Below are 13,435 nucleotides of genomic sequence, written 5' to 3' on the forward strand. Positions count from 1 at the left end.
ATTTCTAACCAATAAAATATATTTTAAATCATTTGCGTCTCCTTTTTTTGAGTTATGCTGGATGGGCCACTGATAATGAAGTGTCAGTGTTCATATTGACGATGTTATGCTGATCATCTAAACCTGACCATCATTTATTATTTTGTCATTATTTGAGTAACAGCTAAATGTTGTGCTATGAATTTGGGATAGGATCAAAAACGGTAATTGAGTAGATGCAGAGTGGCTCACAGTCCGTGTGAAGAGATCTGTATGCAGGGTGTCTAGTGTGTTAACATGCACTTTGCTAATCTCCATTTATCACCATTGAAAGATGAAGCTTGCTGTTGTCAGCATTACGGCGTTGCAGGAAAAGTGCTGCGTGCCTCATAATTTGTGCATGTTCACAAGGATGGGAGCATAATTTTACTCCTAAGAAAAGGAAACAAAAAAGTCAATATTTTTTCTGAATTTATCACCAGTTTCCTTTTCATGGTTAGACCCCACTATCAGCTGTTTAGAGACACATTCATCCACTGCTTTCCAAACTAAATGAAACACTTCATTATGAACAAACATTTGAATGATTTTGACAAGTGACCCATTTTTGAATACCGTTTGTTAGACGAACATTTTAGACATCATTGTTGATTCTATCACCATTGAGATGTGAGTTTTTGCCATTCAGCATGAGAATTATGATTTGTAGCAGGAGGATAATAGATTCCTGACAGAACCCATTAGAGAAATTAGAAGATGATGTTTATTTGACCTGACAAAGGGGAAATAAGCCATGGCAAAAAAAATAAAAAATCAAGCTGTTTCAAGGAATCAACAAAAAGTCATAATTTATGTAAATGGAAAAAAAATCACCGTTTCCCTTTTCAGTTTTAAATCTTATAAAAATTATTGTAAATGTTAAAAGAGCTGAGTGACATGGGAAATATTAACACAATAATCGTTGGGAAAAGTGAGAGGTTTTTATGTGCGTAAAAAAAATTTTTTTTTAAATCTTCCTCTCAGTCTTTTTCTGATGGTGTTTGTCTTCCTCAAGCTAAGGTCCTCTACCAGAGGCCTGGGAGTGTGTGGATTCTGCGCAGTATCTTAGCTGTTCTTAGGACCACACTCTTCTGGACAGAGGCCTCAGATGTTGTTCCTGGGATCTGCTGGAGCCACTCTCCCTGTCTTGGGGTCACAGCCCCTAGTGCTCCTATTACCACTGGGACTACTGTGGATTTCTCCTTCCACATCCCATCTGGTTCTTCCTTCAGCCCTTGGTATTTCTCTGCCTTCTCGTGCTCTTTCTTTCTGATGTTTCGTCACTCGAGATTGCTAAATCAATCACTACTGCTGTCTTCTGTTCCTTGTCGACCACCACAATGTCTGGTTGGTTAGCCAGCACCTGCTTGTCAGTCTTGAACTTGAAGTCCCACGGGATCTTAGCTCTGCTGTTGTCAACCACTTTTGGCAGTGTCTCCCATTTGGATTTGGGGACTTCCAGTCTGTATTCAGTACAGATGTTTCTGTACACTATCCCAGCCACTTGGTTATGCCTTTCAGTGTACGCTTTCCCCGCTAGCATCTTACACCCTGCTACTAAGTGCTGGACTGTCTCAATGGCGTCTCTGCACAGCCTGCATCTTGGGTCTTGTCTGGTGTGGTAGACCCCTGCCTTAATTGATCTGGTACTGAGTGCCTGTTCTTGTGCTGCTATGATCAGAGCATCTGTGCTGTCCTTCAGTCTAGCCTTTTCTAGCCGCTGGTAGGATTTCTCAATATCAGCTACTTCTTCTGTCTGTTGATGGTACATCCCGTGGAGGGGCTTGATCTTGCATGATACTGCTTCTTTTTCTTCCTCTGCACTCTCTATTCTCTGCTGCCTGGGGTACTAACTCAGCAGTTCATCCTGGGAGGGCCTCTTTCTGATGTACTCATGGATGTTCCTTGTTTCATCCTGGATAGTGGCCCTGACACTCACTAACCCTCAGCCCCCATCTTTTCGCTTCTCGTACAGTCTCAGGCTTCTGGACTTCGGGTGGAACCCTCCGTGCATTGTGAGGAGTTTCCATGCTCTGATATCTGTGGCCTTTATCTCCTCTTTTAGACAGCTTATTATTCCAGCTGGGTATCTGATGACTGGTAGGGCATATGTGTTGATAGCTTGGATCTTATTCTCCCCATTGAGCTGGCGCCTCGGGACCTGCCTCACTCTCTGGAGGTATTTGGCTGTAGCTGACCTCCTTGCTGCCTCCTGATTGTTTCCATTTGCCTTTGGAATACCCAAGCACCCATGCACGCACACACACACACACACACACACACACACACACACACACACACACACACACACACACACACACACACACACACACATTGTATGTGGTATATATATATATATATATATATATATATATATATATATATATATATATATGCTTTCATATACAAAAACACCATATTTAAGATTCCACCTGAGGTTCATCACATTGAAGTGTTTGTTAATGCAACGCGACTTCATTTTGTGAGACATTTTAGGCAAAAGATTCTCGTTATCGTTAATTTAGTCAACAAAATTTGGTGTCATGATATGAAAGTATCCGAATTTCACCCCGATACAATAAAAATGAAAGACGATAAACAATAAAATTGAATATTGTCCAGCCTTGAACAGAGTCACAAGCAGAAACCCAGAATATGCCACTATAGTATAGTGTAAAAGCACAAGTCTCCCTTGACATCTTCATATAGTGCTGACCCCAGCCCAACATTATCCTTGGTTATTGGCTAAAAGTACAACAGAAGACACATTCCTTTTACCTATCTCACACACTGAGAGGTGAAAAACTCTTCTTCCTATTCCCATCTGAATAGGCACCATTCCAATTCAGCATCCTAACAACCTGACAAGGCACCGTCACAGTCTATAGAGGCACCATAGACTATATGCACTATAGAGCATTCTGACTGGCGGTATCACTGTCTGGCATGGGAACTACAAGGCCTCTGACTGCAAGTCCCTACAGCAGATAGTGAAAACAGCTGGAAAGATCACAGGAACTGTCCTCCCATCCATCCAGGCCATCTAAGATGCACGGTGCACCTGGAAGGCCTTCAGCATCGTTAAGGACCCCACCCACCCTTCCCACATTCACTTCACCCTCTTCACCCTCCTACCCCCTTGCAGGACGTACCGGGGCATCTGTGCTGCCTCCACCAGACTATGTAATAGTTTCATTCCTCAGGCTGTGGGGTTCCTCAACAGCCTGAACAACCAGACCTTCCACACAATAACTTTTTGACCTTCTTCTTTTTGCACAATAAACTCTGCTGTCACTCTAAACAACATACCTACCTTCACAACTATCACTGCTAGAAACTCAATGTCCGTGTCAGGTGTGCTTGGGATGTTTAGGTTTGTGAAGTACTTTTTGTTTCTAATGTACTTTTTGTTTTTAATATGTAGTACGTGTTATTTTTATTTATGTGGCACTGTGGTCTGTGTGAAATGCGATCTCACTCCTATGTATGTATGAGACATGCATATGCAGAAATTACAATTAAAGCAGTCTAAGTCCAAGTCATTTTTCTGTGCTCTGAATCTTTTTTGCTGCTTTACAATGGTGTTTTTTTTTCATTTATAGTGGTACCCTGACATTATTACAATGGAGTAAGACAGACATCAATATGACTGGTTGATACTGAGTTTTGTGCTCTACCTTGTGTATCAAACAAACATCCAAGGGGTGTCTGGGTACCATGGCGGTCTATTCCGTTGCCTACCAATATGGGGCTCGCCAGTTCGAATCCCCGTGTTACCTCCGGCTTGGTCGGGTGTCCCTACAGACACAATTGGCCGTGTCTGCGGGTGGGAAGCAGGATGTGGTGTGTGTCCTGGTCGTTGCACTAGCGCCTCCTCTGGTCGGTCGGGGCACTTGTTCGGGGGATAGGGGGAACTGAGGGGGGGTAGCGTGATCCTCCCACGCGCTACGTCCCCCTGGTGAAACTACCCACTGTCAGGTGAAAAGAAGCAGCTGGCGACTTCACGTGTGTCGGAGGAGGCATGTGGTAGTCTGCAGCCCTCCCTGGATCGGCAGTGGGTTTGGAGCAGTGACTGGGGCGGCTCGGAAGGGTGGGGTAATTGGCCAAGTACAATCGAGGAGAAAAGGGGGGGGGTTAAAAATAATTTTGGCCAGCCCTTTCTGGCCTATTAATACCGGTACTGTTAAAGAAGTCTGAAGGCTTTGGAAAATCATGTTAATTGGAATATAACACAAATTGCCACCGTGACTGGTGAACGAGCCCTTATGATGCTGTTAATAGGACTTACTTATTCAGCCATGTTTGATGTGGGAGCACTCAGTTATTCACAGACTGGGTTTTGAGATTTATGGCTTTTATGGGAAGATCATTTGGATCTCGCTACGCTGATGTTAACATCTGTCTGGGTTTTCATATTCTGTATGTAAATCTTTATTTTGTGGTGGCTACGAGCACACCGCCGGATAGTAAATCAACCCTGCGGGTTTTGAATAGAGCCCATTCATCAACATTGATTTTACATTTTCAATTTCGGGGGAAAAATATGCGCAGGGATGAACGACATTTAACAAGCAAAAAATGGAGTAAGACAAATGAAATGTGCCGCTGGAAAATCTCTACACATCTTTATCGCTCTGGTGTAGTCGCCATGCCTTGTTTATCCCGGAGATCGTCTTTACTCAATTCAAACAAGATGTAGACACTAGACGCTGATGAGAATGGTGAACAGTCTGTTTTCAGACATGACGCTTATTTATCTTTTTCTTTTTTGAATATCTGTCTTATGTCCACAATCCCCAGACATGACACGTCTTCATATGGGAGAATGAAGGCTTTTGTTATAAGGTCAAATCTAATACCTCTTGAAATGAATGATGCATGAGGTCTTGCTGGCCATCACAGTGGTTTTGTTATTCTAGTAAGAAATGTTTGTTTCTGTAAAAACGCTCCTCGACGTGATTTGACCCTTGGCTGTTCTTCCTGCGCTGGCGCTGATTTGTCCATGTTACAGTCCTATTCTACACCGTGATTATTGGCATACAATTTTTTTGAGGGGGGGGGGGGTTCTCCGCAATTGTACCAATTATCCCACTCTTCCGAGTCGCCCCGGTCGCTGCTCCACCCCCTCTGCCGATCCGGGGAGGGCTGCAGACTACCACGTGTCTCCTCCATACATGTGGAGTCGTCAGCCGCTTCTTTTCACCTGACAGTGGGTAGTTTCACTAGGGGGACGTAGCGCGTGGGAGGATCCCGCTACCCCCCCAGTCCCCCCCCCCTCGAACAGGCGCCCCGATCGACCAGAGGAGGCGCTAGTGCAGCGACCAGGACACATACCCACATCCGGCTTCCGACCCGCAGACACGGTTAATTGTGTCTGTAGGGACGCCCGACCAAGCCGGAGGTAACACGGGGATTCGAACCGGCGATTCCCGTGTTGGTAGGCAACGACATACCACATTGAACAGATACCGTGATGACTACCACGTTTACAGAGCGTGTCTTTGTCAGTCGCCCATAACCAGTTAACGACGGGGGTCTACCGCAGCATGCACCGGGTAGAAGGCAAGGCGACAGCCTGGACAGGTCAGGGGGTGTGGCTAGCCACATGGGACTGGCTGGTTTGTAGAGGGCTGAGTTGCCTCTGGTGATGGGTTGGCCGATCAATGTGACCGTCAAGAACTGTGGACCTATTGGAAGGAGAGAAACGGTGGCAGAGGGCGGGACGTGTGTGACTAGTGTGTGTGCGTGTGCGTGTGTGTGTGTGTGGGGGGGGTCATGGCGGCTAACTAAAGAAGACGGTGAAAAGGGTGGATGAGAAGTTGATGTTTGATTGTAATGACGTAACCAAAAGCTCAGTAGCTGCAAAACGGAGTTGTGCGAGTTCGAGACACAAGCAGATGGACGACGGCTGCCGTGTGTGAGTGTGAGGTGAACGGACCGCGCTGCTGCGGTAGCAGCGCCATCATCAGCCAATCTGTTCGGCACGTTTGGATGTTTCTCCCTCCCCTTTCTCCCACCTCCCTCCCGTGAGTATTCCCTGCCACTTGGCTTCTTCGTCCACTTTAGCGCTGGGCTTGGGGAGGAATTCGTTTTTAAAACGAGGCTTTCGGCTGTTGTTCTGTCGTTCTTCGTCCGGCGGAGAGGACGCTGTTGGCGGTTTAAATGAGTGGAAATTTACGAATTTTATACGAACGGCGCACCGGCATGTATTGTAACGTGCATGGATAAGTAGACACGCTGGCCGCTGGCTGGTCTGACACTTTAGTCTAGCAGTTAGCGATGTCTCCTGCGGTGCGGGCGATACGGGTTCGCGTCCCGGCCGCGGCAGTTCCTGTGGTTGCGTTGTCCCCCCCGAATTCGCTACAGTATGATGGCTGTGCGACACCGAGAGTTGAGTGAGGTTGCAGTCTGGTTTTCATGTAACATTCGAAGAGGAAAGGAGGAAGGTCAAAGAGGAGGTTTATGGGTGTGGTGAGGGAGGACATGCAGGTGGCTGGCGTGGCAGAGGAAGACGCAGAGGACAGGAAGAGATGGAAACGGACGATCCGCTGTGGCGCCCCCTAACGGGAGCAGCCGAAAGTCGCAGTAGACTCAAAGTCTGGCTTTCAGGGGTAATCGGGGCATTGGGGTTCCATTCTGGAAGCCTTTTGCTGCCTCCTTTTTTGTCTCAATAGCAGAATAAAGCAGTTTAGGTGGGAACTTCATACTGAAAATAGGAATAAGGTTATTTTATTGTCCCGGGACTCTTTGAAGAAACTCCACCGGTGTGAGAAAAGAAAGTGCATATATTGATTTGAGTTTATACTATAATGTGTCAAGGTGTTTAGAGACACAGTGAAGGTTTCTTTCGTTTTTTTTTTCTTCCTGGAAACTAACTGCTGGGTTAAGTTTCAATAAATATGTTACTGTTCCAGTTCACCATTCTACCAATTCTGTCTGCTAGCTAGAGAGGAAGGGCTGAGAAGCTGTGAGGTGGGTACACACATTCACTTAGCCCTATACCAGCACACAAAATCCAGCACCTCACTACATGAGTACAGTTTACCCCTTTACAGGGGCATCACTGGGTGGGCACGCGCGCGCACACACACACACACACACACAATCAGAATAATTTTCTGCCTTTGAGAACTGGCCAAAAAATGTAAATCCTGCTGTGGATCAGAAAGTCAGTGACTCCCATAATCGCAGGACCAGAACCAGTGACACCGATGGGATTACCTGTAGTTTTAGGGCACTGATAGGAAAAAGCACTTTTGCTTATTCCTTATTCTGGAGGTGTTACCTGGAATGGTCTACCAGCATCAATAAAAACCACAGAATCAAAACAGCAGTTCAACTCGTCAGTAAAAAAAAAAAATTGGGGGAAAAACTGGTACGATAATCTGCATTTGCACAGGTGTTTTTTTCATATGTATGCATCGTTATGTAATGTATGCATTGTTTATGTATTGTTTTGTTAAGAGGACCAGAGTGGAAATAAGTTGTTGACTTCACTGTGTTTTTATCCTCGGCTGTTATTTAAATGTATGTGCTGGGCTTCATCTGGAGCGAAATGTGCATGTATTTATTTTAACTTTCAAAATAAATTCAACTATCCAGTATCTGAAGTGGTCTCAAAAAAAGCGAATGTATAAAATATACTGTCAGGCTCACATTGTGCAGTTGAGAGGACCTTTTAACGCTACCATGGCCTGTACTGTCACATTATTATACAAAGCTATGCTTTTAAAGGCTCTGTTTACTGCAGTTCATAAGTAAAAAGTGGTGTTTTTTTATCTGTTTTTTTGCTTGTCTTCTATTTTATTGTGGTTAGGTATGATGAAAATTGCATGTGATCACAGCACCGGCATCAGATGATGGAAAGGATGTGAAAAATCAATTGGGATTGATCTTTTGTATTTTTACACTGACAGCAGCACATCAGTAGAAGACCAGGTTTTCTGAGAGTTACCTCTTGATGCCTAAGGGGGTAAATTACTGTGGAAAGATAAAAGGTCAGTGAATGCTGCTGGACCTGAGAATTTCAAATGATATCGATGAGGGTGAGATGGATATAGGTATCAAATAGATATGCTGTATCAAGGCAACAAACAAAGTATTCTGACTTATCTCGGTTTTTTTTTTTTAACCAGGATTCTGCACGACTAGTTCTGCCTGGATCATTGGTAGTCCGTGGAAAGCAACACATGGTACCCAAAACCATAGAGAATGAAATAAAATGAACATATAGAGCTGCTTTCACCTGTATGGCAGAGCATGTAACATTAGCATGTTAATAACAACAGTAATTACACATGTCATAACAATAATGCAATAATTTCAAACTGAGTCACGGTAACAATGCTGTGGTCGCCATGTTGTATTGTGCCCTTCAGTAGATCAAGTATTTGACAAACACAAAGATGACAGTATGCAATGGCTCTGTGGTGATTTCATTCCTATGTAGTCTTCCTGGTCTTTACTATATAAGCATGAAGCCATTTTGGCTACATTTAATAATAATGAATAATAATGGATTACATTTATATCGCACTTTATCTATCTAGATACCCAAAGCACTTCACATTTAAGGGCGTAACTCATTTCAGCCTTCACCAATGTGTAGCACCTACCTGGGTGTTGCACAGCAGCCATTTTGCGCCAGAACACTCACTGCACATCAGCTTGAGGTGGAGAGGGAGGAATCACTGAGAAAATTAGGATGGTTAGGTGGCCAGATGGAGAGAACCAGGTTGTTAATTTTGCCAAGACACCAGGGAACCCCTTACTCTCTGTGCTAAGTGCCATGGGATCTTTAATAGCCACGGTGAGTCAGGACCTCAGTTTAACATCTCATCTGAAAGACGGCATCTCCTACAGCACAGTTTCCCCATCACTGTACAGAGATTTTAGTTGTTTGTTTTTTTGTTTTTTTAAGGACCACAGGGAACGCTGCCCCTACTGACCCACCGACACCACTTCCAGCAGCAACTCATTTTCCTGGGAGGTCTCCCATCCAAGTACAAGCCAAGCCCACACCTGCTTAGCTTCTATCATTCAGCAGAGCCAAGGGTACATGTTGGTACATACATGTTGGTACAGCTGCCGGCAATTTGGACCAGATAGTTATATTTGGAAAAGGTTTTTTTTCTGAGTTCTACTTCAACAAATGTGCATGTTTTTGTCAGATCTTTGCAAACTGGGTCAGCACAACCTACAAATACCAACGTCTTGTCATTTTCTGTGGGTTTTTATCAGCTCTCTGTTGTGACCTCCACTATTTGAGAGTGTGTATGAGGTAATGCATGGCCTGCATACACAATGCCCTTGTATGGGGATGCATGGATACTTACCATGCAAGATTAACCCAAATATTTGCAGTAAAAACATATGAACTACATAGGCAATAATGCCCGAGAAAAGGTCTGAGTCTGGGACATGGTTAGGGGACTTTGACAAAACTATACGGTGATGTTCAGACTTTAATAGAGAATACCTCTTTAAGAGAAGCAAGGGGTTCTGGGGCGAGTACGGAAGTAGGAGGAGGAACAAGCAAGTATGCAGGACACAGCATGGATGTATGAACGACAGAACGAGAGTGATAAAATAAAGCCCCAGTTATTCGTTCACACAGTCGTCCCGTGTATTTGTGGACATTACACTTCGTATTTGGCATTCATGCTTATTTTCTGAGATATGTTTGAATGGCAAGCAAAGGCCTCAGAAAAAATATGTTCGGTTATCGTAAATCTTCACCGTCTTTCATCACAGTGACTGAAAGTCCTCTGTGTAGATTTGGATACACAAAGTGAAAGAACAATTTACGCAGGAGAAGCCACTGGATAGAAATGTTAAACTATGATTATGGGTAGAAATGTTAAACATAATGTGTCTGGCTGTGTGTGTGTGTGTGTGTGTGTGTGTGTGTGTGTGTGTGTGTGTGTGTGTGTGTGTGTGTGTGTGTCCATGGCTAATCTTGCAAATTACTGGACCTATCAGCCTAAAAATGTTTGTGCGGTTATGAGTGTATGATGAAGAACCTCTCGTGGTTGCGGTGATTCAGAACCTTTGAAAAAATGTTTCTCACTACCGCCGCTCCCTCTCTTCATCCACTCTTTTGCTCGCTCGACCAACGCTGCTTTCCGTCGCACCTCAAGCTGAGTCAACTGTGCGCATGCGTGACTCGTCGCCACGCGGAAGTGCCATAGTCTCCAACGTTAAAACTCTGCTATAAAAATACCATTTCAAGAGTAGGATTAATCACAGTCACAGCTGGAAATCATCTCAGTAGCGACAATAAAACATTCCCCCATGGCTGAGCTATGTTTTCTTACTGTTGCTGTGTGTATGCATGACACACATCTATGGATGAGTCAAAACATTACATATTCGAGTACGAGCCTTGAACGGGGGCGGACTGGCAACAAAAAACAGCCCAGGAATTTGCTGCCAAGTATGGGGCACCGTTTTAAAAAGTTGCACCTTCTATTTTGGTGCTCATTTTTTGCACATTTAACATTGCCATATATGCAAATGAAAATGAAAATGCAATTTTCAGCTGTCACTTTTTTAAACCTGTGATGGACTGGCAGCCTGTCCAGGGTGTCTCCTCCCCTGCCGCCCAATGACTGCTGGAATGAGCTCCAGCATCCCTGCCACCCTGAGAGCAGGATAAGCGGTTCAGATAATGGATGGATGGAAATATACTAATTGACCACGCCTCCTTTGTTTGACCTCAGATTTCTGCATGGAGAAGGATGTTATGCCAAGTTCTGCCTGCCCGTCGAGAATTGCATGCACCTCGCAGGGGATACACCTCTGCCGAATCATGCATCCACACTGTAACCTTATTTCTGGAGCTCTATGAATCGCATGGTTTTATCAGCACATCTTTTGGGCTATTTTGGCTCGACAGTGTGAATTTCATACATTTAATAATGACCTAAGATGAAATAATAGGGCATGCAACAATCAGTCCTGCATAATAATGCATGCACCCCTAACACTCAGTAATGACACTTCACATCAAAGTTTCATAGGAATCGAATGGTTTTATCAGCACATAAGGCAGATAATCACAGGTTCCGTTCATTTTATAATAGACATTTGTGTTTTGATATTTAAACAAACCATCCGTCAACAGGGAAATAAAAACCTTTTGTCTATGAGACCTGTGGTAGACGGTGGGCCGAACGCGTATGATATTAAATAATTCTATGAAGTCTAATAAAATTTGTTGGCAGCTCTGGTTTGATTGTATATTTTCACAAACTTATATTCTACTTGTCAGTCTGCTCAGGCAAATCGCGAGATAGCACTAGTTGACGAACCAGTCAGATTGTAGTGATTGTAATTCTTCAGCACTGTAAGAGAAATGTATATGTACCCGTGTCACAGTACAGGGATATCTTTTGATTCTAAAACCCTATTTTGATTTTTTTTATAGGTTTGTTGATAATTGTGTATTGAGCAGTGACAAAACTTGAACTCAGACTGTAATACTCCACGGTGCTTAGAAAGCCAAGTGGGTTGAAGGCTTTATGTAGACGCGGTATATTTTGACTGCACATATGTTCCTGTTAAGGCTTCAAAGACCCAAAATGCAAGTTTGATGCCAGAGTAGACTGAGTGTGGCTGGGTAGGGCGCAAATAAAGGTTCACTCTTTGTGATGGGAATTCACACCAAGAATATGGCTCAAATTGCCGGCACCCATACTAACATGTACCTTGGCTTTGCCAAATGACGGAAGCTAAGCAGGTATGGGCTTGGTTAGTACTTGGATGGGAGACCTTCCGGAGAAACCGAGTTGCTGCCCCAGTGCAGTGACGGGGACCCTGTGTTGCTGGAGATGTCGTTCTTCGGATAAGACGTTAAACCGAGGTCCTGACTCACTGTGGTCATTAAAGATCCCATAGCATAGATCGCAAAGAGTAGGGGTTCCTGGCAAAATTCCCAACCTGGCTCTCTCCATCTGGCCACCTAATCATCCCCCATGTAATTAGCTCAATGATTCCTCCCTGTCCACCTCAAGCTGATGTGTGGTGAGCGTTCTGGTGCAACATGGCTGCCGTGCATCACCCAGGTAGGTGCTACACACTGGTGGTGGTTGAAGTGAGTTACCCCCTTCACTGTAAAGTGCTTTGGGTGTCTAGTAAAGCGCTATATAAATGTTATCCATTATTATGGTTATTACTTTATGGAGGAATGTGGGGGAAATGCTTTTGAACCTTTTCATTAATTTGGTCTTTATCAAAATAGATCATTAATTTTGAAGTTCCAAATGTATCCTAAAAAAGGAAACTATAAGTCTTGCCTGGCCTTAACACTCTGTCATACAGTATTGATAACTTCATCTTTGCGTCAAGTGTGAACGCCTACAAATCTCCACCGAGCCCTCATTTTAGCCCACCAAGTGGGACAAAAACTCACAGCAGCAGCATTAAACAACCATACCTGTCATTTATTTCCATGTTTTATTTTCAAAAAGGGAAATGTGTGCGTGAGAGCCATTACGTTCCTGTTATAACGTTCCTGCTGTCAAAAGACCAGAGTGAAAGAAGAGATTAGTTTTCTCTGGTTCAGTGGTTTTATGAATATGACAGATCTCTATGTATGTAGCTTCCCCTCCAGCCTTTGTCAGCATACCGGCTTGTTAGTCAGCTTGTCTTCAAGGCCAGAAATTGAATTACATGTAAACAGGTACATACAGTGCTGGGATTCGTTTATAATGGGGCTTTTTTAGCAGTGGAAATTTTTCCAAGAGGACTAGCGTGAGTGTGTGTGTGTGTGGGTGTGTGTGTGTATAAGATTGGATTAAGCGCGGTCTTTGGGACTAACACAAGTAGCTGGTTTAAAAATATTACTGAGACAGCGTTCCAGTTTCACCAAAAACCACCTTTAATGAAAACGAATTTCCAATGTGTGTGTAAAAAGATTTCCGCAACACCAGAGCGAAATGCGGTAGAGGTGTGAGCATTTTTTCTCGGAAACGAAGTTAAAATGGTAATGTCAGACAGAATAGCTAACTGATGTGACGAAAACTCAGTTTGCAAAGAAGAAGAGGAGGGTACACCGCCGAAGGAGGGAATACCGTTTGAAGGCGACTCTGCGTTGTTAGTAAATGGCATGCAATGGAAAGTACCACATCATTCACTGGACAAAAATAGTGTTGAAATTGTGATCCTACTTCGAAAGAGGAAGTTAAGTTCAGTAAACCTCTTTTGAAGTAAACATTTTTCTGGTACTTTCAGAAAGTAAACTTGGGAACAGTATACGTATTGTATACTGTTGTATATTGTACTGACTGTAAAGTCCTTTGAACTACCTTGTGATTTTGGGCTGTGCAAATAAACTTGACTTAACTTGGTCCCGCTTCCAGTGTGGGAAGATGGCGGTGTGAATTCACGTTTGCAGCGGCCTCACCCAGTACTGGTG

The sequence above is a fragment of the Lampris incognitus genome, chromosome 14 (genome assembly GCF_029633865.1).
Source record: "Lampris incognitus isolate fLamInc1 chromosome 14, fLamInc1.hap2, whole genome shotgun sequence".
Classification (NCBI taxonomy): Eukaryota; Metazoa; Chordata; class Actinopteri; order Lampriformes; family Lampridae; genus Lampris; species Lampris incognitus.